The sequence below is a fragment of the Camellia sinensis genome, chromosome 8, assembly GCF_055761805.1.
Source record: "Camellia sinensis isolate YWXY chromosome 8, ASM5576180v1, whole genome shotgun sequence".
NCBI classification, from domain to species: domain Eukaryota; kingdom Viridiplantae; phylum Streptophyta; class Magnoliopsida; order Ericales; family Theaceae; genus Camellia; species Camellia sinensis.
The window spans coordinates 119,209,992-119,215,958 of NC_138968.1; the positions used below are offsets into that span (position 1 = coordinate 119,209,992).

Below are 5,967 nucleotides of genomic sequence, written 5' to 3' on the forward strand. Positions count from 1 at the left end.
TTCTAAATTGAAGATTATTTACTATGTAAGTTGACTTTTTAATTATTTTAATTTAGAATTAAAAAATTTTATTTGAGATAATTTTTTTGACTTCCGTAAAAAAATAATAATAATAATAATAATTCTAAATTAAATATGACATTTTATCTTATTTAACTAAAATCACTTATTTTATTTTATACGACTATTTTGGCCCAAACTGCTTTCATCATGTGCAGGCAAGTTCAATACCAACTCAATGCATGAGGAGTAAAACATATGCCTATCTTATTATAACAAAGAAAATCAATCGCTCAAGTCCAGCACAATTTTCAATATCAGAATTACTTAGATAAAAAATAAAAAATTTCAATTATTTATAAAACTAAAAGCCCATCAAACTGCTTTTATTTTTTATTTTTTATTTTTTATCTTTTTAAAAAGTTCATTGTCATGTTACTTTGGCAAACAATTCTGTATAAAAAAATTTATAGAAGAATTAACACTTGGCATTATATCAATGTTCACAACAGTGCCACAATTGTATCGTACCCTTCCACAAGTTCACAGTAGTGCCACAAAGATCCATTACAGACCAAAATTATGCACAGAAACTAAAATAATATAAAATAAACATCTAACTGAAGAAAAAATTGCAAAAGCCTTCAAACAGGGTTACTGGTCACTTGTTTTTTTTTCCCCCTTTGTTTCCGCATGTACAGCTAAACAAGCATATACCTCAACAAAAAATTATCATTCCAATGCTATGTTAAGCCTCATGGACCCGTTGTACCTCACCATTTTCCTGTCAATGCCGCATTGACCAATTTTACATATTTGTGCTTTTTATTATTATTTTTACTTTTCATTTTTCTTTTTCTTTTTTTTTTTTCCAGTGGGAGCGGGCAGGGGATTCAGCTTGTAAGTTTCCTTAGCCGCTTTTCCGCAAGATTGGCAACCTTGTTCTGCGGTTCTAGGACAAGAGCATGCCTGAAATCTGCAGATACCAGGAGAAAGAACATGTTGAAGTGCGGGGAAACAATACATAACCAAAAACAAAAATGCATCCTGTGACAAAGGCTAAATCAAGCTGGTGCCAGAGTGACTACTTGAACACAGCAAATTAAATCAATTGTGTCTACACATGCAGATCGATATCCGAATCACGCATGAAAAGAAGGCATGCGACACTTGGCATCAAACAAAAGGATTTGGGATTATATGGAAGATTTGGCAATTCCATGGTTCAGTTACAATAGTCTGCTCAAAGTTTCCTAGGTTTCAAGGATATGTCAAAACCTGAGACTTTTAACTGCTTTAACATTACCATTTTGCTTTATCTTCGGATTGATCAATAAAAAAAGAAATAACCTAAACTTGCAGAGTTACACATACCTGACACCACGACACACTTGAACAATGACAGACAATACCAGGAAAAAAAGACACAAAAAAGGAAAAAAAGAAGAAAGAAAAAAGAGATGTGAGCAACAGAACAGAAATAAAAACATTGTATGTAACTTGGATTCTCACCTTGAAGATACTCTTTATAAAAGAGAAGTGATTCTCTAGGTGTTCCTCGCCTCAGATATGCCTTCACATTCTGAAAAGAGAAATGGATAACTCTTTACGACATAATTAAGATAACAGTCTATATGCTTGTTCCTGTATGTAATTAAGATAACAGTTTAGATGCTTGCCCCCAGACAGGAACGCATATATTCTACATTTTCTTGCTTGCCAAAAAAAAAAAACTTGCTCAAGAATACCAATCTGTCTAGCGCAATGTCTACATCCAGTACATAAACACCCAACCTATACAGCAGAAGAGAACAATACAAATATGCATCACAACTTATATAAATGACTGAATGTCCATTATGATTCAGAAAGTTTCAAGAGCATCGCGAATTTAAAGCAGTATAGACAATTTATGCTTGTCTTAATGTTCAGTCAGATTTTATTTGCAAACCCTCTAAAATACTACATTGGAAACAAGAAAGTGGTCACCTATTTTTTTTTACAAGAATAAGAGGCAGAGGATGTTAAAAGTTGGAATTACAGTCAAGGAGCACCAAGGAAGGAGCTCACTCTCTTGATCTAAAATTGAAATCCCTCAATAGATGAATGAATGAACCAGATAATATGAAAATGTAGTTCAGAAAGGTTGTCATCATCAATCAATGAAAAAAGCAAACTAATCAATATTCCAGGCAGGGAGAACAAACAAATAAAAAAGCAAGGTTGTCATCATCAATCAATGAAAATATGTTATTATTGGGTTGGGCATATTGTCAAACACATGATGAGCAGAAGATAAAATTATAGCAGAACAACAAAACAAAGACAGCACATGTGTCAGCCAAATATTAAATTGAATTAGGGCAACAGAACAAGAAAATATTAAAGTACATACAATTATATATATATTTATATATATATATATATAAATTGACTGACCAACTAATACAAATACAAAAAGAAGCATACAAAAATGGGAGTTTTCAAACATTGTTCTATTTCTTTTTTATTTATTTATTGTGAACATAACAAAGTCCAACCATGGAGACTACTCTAAAGATTCCATCACCCCCATCAACAACTCTAAATCTTAATTTTCAAAACACAAAAAACAAAAACAAAAAAACAGAAGAACTGAAACAAAGGCTTCATATATATGATTTCCAATGTAAATTGTTCACTGTCTCGACCACGCTGTCTTCTTTCTATGCCTTGCCTTTCCATCACCCAAAATCAAACATATCTATATATATTGCACACTATTTCGCATCCCACTTTGCACGTACTCTCTCTCTCTCTCTCTCTCTCCAATTTTGATTTTGATGGCATTGGTAATCAAAATCAACGCACGAGATGTAATAAAGCACTATTAACCTTGATTGAATTAACAAACAATACTAATCAATTATTAATAGAGGTATCTCTTGACAATATATAATTAGGCAAAAAGTCTACATTCACATAATTAAATCACAAAAAAGTACCAAAAATATATACGTCAATATAATGAAATCAATCTCTGAAAATAGCCATACGGTTCTATCATGTTGACATATACATCTTTACTTTATGTGCACCTGTAAAGAAACTAATTACAAATGTGGAATTACCAACGTGCGAAGATTGAAAGGGAACTAATTACCAATGCAGGGTCCATGTTCTGTGGTTCACAACATGTATAATCAAATAGATAATATGATATAAAACACGATGGAAAACTTTTAGGGATATAAAATTTTTAAGGTGAGGCACCACTTTCTATAGGAGTTCAATGTATTAACTTCCATGTCAAACAACTCCAACTCCAACTCAAGTGTAAAATGGTTTGAGTTTTTAATATGTCTCTTGATTGGATTGGAATTTTCAACCTAGAAAATTGGATGGGTTTTCTTTTTTGTTCGGAACATTCAGCAGCCGAATTCCTCAATGATTGAGACATATTAACAAACACATGGTGTGCGTACCAGGAAGAGGACCGACAGATATACAAAACAATAACACAGTTTTAAATAGCAGCAATCACATTAGAAATATACGAAATCACAGGTGTACGTACCAGGATTTTCAAGAGCAGAGCTTTTGGATGCCAAATTTTCACAGCGTTACGGCACGAAGAGGACCGACAGTTATGGCAAGAAGAGGACAACAAGCACTCCTTCGAGAAGATATATATATATATATATATATCTCTAGTGAGAAAGCCCATCTTCGAAGGGGCAAATTTTGTTTTCTTCTTCCTTGTCGGTCAACCAAATGTGGTAGGGAGGAGCTCTGGGAAATAGAGAACCCGAAGACCACCATTTTGGAGGATTTCTAGGATGAATGATCTTGGAAATGAAGCAGCAGCAGAACGAAAGTGGGCCTTTTTACAGACTGAATCATGGAATTTGTTTGTTTCTGTGTGGCCCAGCCGGTCAACACGTAGGCAACCCAAATCTGGACAAAACAAAGAAGCCTAAGGCCCTGTTTGATTGGGGAATATGAAGATTGTGATTGGCTATTATATCCGGTAGGATCTATATATTTTATATTTGTAATTTTTTTTTGAAGGAGATATATTATTCGGTGAGATTGTATATCCCCAAAAGTAGAGGATATACAATACCACCCCCCATTATATCATATCTCCTTAATTGGGATATGATGTAAAAAGTCCAATTTACCCTTTTGTTTATCTAACATAATATAATTTAATATATTTTTTTGAATTTAATATAATATAATTATTGAATTGAATTTAATATTATTGAATTTAATATAATATAAATATTATTGAATATAATATAATATAATACAATTTAATTTAATATAATTTAATACAAATTTTGAATTTAATATAATATAATATTATTGAATTGAATTTAATATAATATAATTTAATATAAATTTTGAATTTAATATAATATAATTATTGAATTTAATTTAATATAAATATTATTGAATATAATATAATATAATTTAATATTATTTAATTTAATATAAATATTATTGAATTTAATTTAATTTAATATAATATTATTTAATTTAATACAAATTTTGAATTTAATATAATATAATATTATTTAATTTAATTTAATATTATTAAATTTAATTTAATATAATATAATATTATGAGGGCAATCTTGGAAATTACTTGTTATATCCCACAATATATTTTGTAAAACAAACATGTATAACATATATCCAATCTTATATATCAAGTCAACAAACATAACTTGGAGGATATACTATCCAATACCTATATCTTATTCATTATATATTCTGACTAAATCTCACATCATATTATATCCTCCATTTTATATCCAGTGAAACAAACGGGGCCTAAGAAACAAAGAACCATAGACTTACAACAGAGGAGACAGAAGCACAAAACGTAACACCATGTGTTACACCACACTTAACATATATAAAAGCATGTAAGTGTAGTGTAACGGATGGTGTCACAATGGGTTCTTTGTTTCTTACGGATTAGGGCTGCCTACGTGTTGTTCGGCTGGGCCATACACAGAAACAAACAAATTTCATGCTTCAGCTTGTCAAAAGGCCCACCCTTGTTCTGTTGCTGCTTCATTTCCAAGATCATTCATCCTAGAATTCCTCCCAAACGGTGGTCTGCGGGTTCTCTATTTCCCAAGCCTTCTCCCTACCACATTTGGTTGACCGACAAGGAAGAAGAAAACAGAATTTACCCCTTCGAAGATGGCCTTTCTCACAAGATATATATATATATATATATAATATAGATATCTTCTCGAAGGAGTGCTTGTTGTCCTCTTCTTGCCATAACTATCGGTCTTCTTCGTGCCATAACGCTGTGAGAATTTGGGATCCAAAGCTGTGCTCTTGCAGTTGCAAATCCTGGTACGTACACCTGTGATTTCGTATATTTGTAATGCGATTGCTACTACTGAGAACTATGTTACTATTTTGTATATCTGTCGGTCCTCTTCCTGGTACGCACATCATGTGTTTGTTAATAGGTCTCAAACATTTCTCTTGATTGGATTGGAATGTTCAACCCAGAAAATTGGATGGGTCTTTTTTTTATTTGGAACATTCAACAGCCGAATTCAAAGGTTTCTTTCAGTAAATGGATTAAATTTCTTGGGGAAGATCATTGGAATCAACACCACCTTTAATGAAGCTTATTCTTAGCTTACATCGGAAACCCATACAAACCTCTTTTATAAAACACTACATCATTTTTACCAATTCTCCATCAAAGTCATCGGAAATGAACACTCGTTTAAGATAGAGCCTTATATTCGATCCTTTTCCTTGGAGTTAGGTTAGATTAGGTCACACAAATTGTTCAGTACTTTTCCTTGATAAAGTTCATTTGTTTTAAAAATTATACCTATGTGAGTTAAATCAGCAAAATTTGACTTACAAAATGAAAGTTTCTGGTGAACTTTAAAACAGAGCTGTCTCCTCTTGTTTTGTTTCTATTTTGATTATTTTTTCGAA

General features: G+C 31.8%; 1 long non-coding RNA gene across 1 annotated transcript; it reads right to left on the minus strand.

Moving 5' to 3' along the window:
* Positions 1–466: 466 nt before the first annotated feature.
* LOC145797067 (uncharacterized) lies at positions 467–2,334 on the minus strand. Its single transcript, XR_014338096.1, has 2 exons — positions 1,513–2,334; positions 467–976 (listed from the first exon to the last, which is right to left on the minus strand). It is a non-coding gene; the product is annotated as an uncharacterized LOC145797067 (long non-coding RNA).
* Between the last annotated feature and the right edge of the window lie 3,633 nt (positions 2,335–5,967).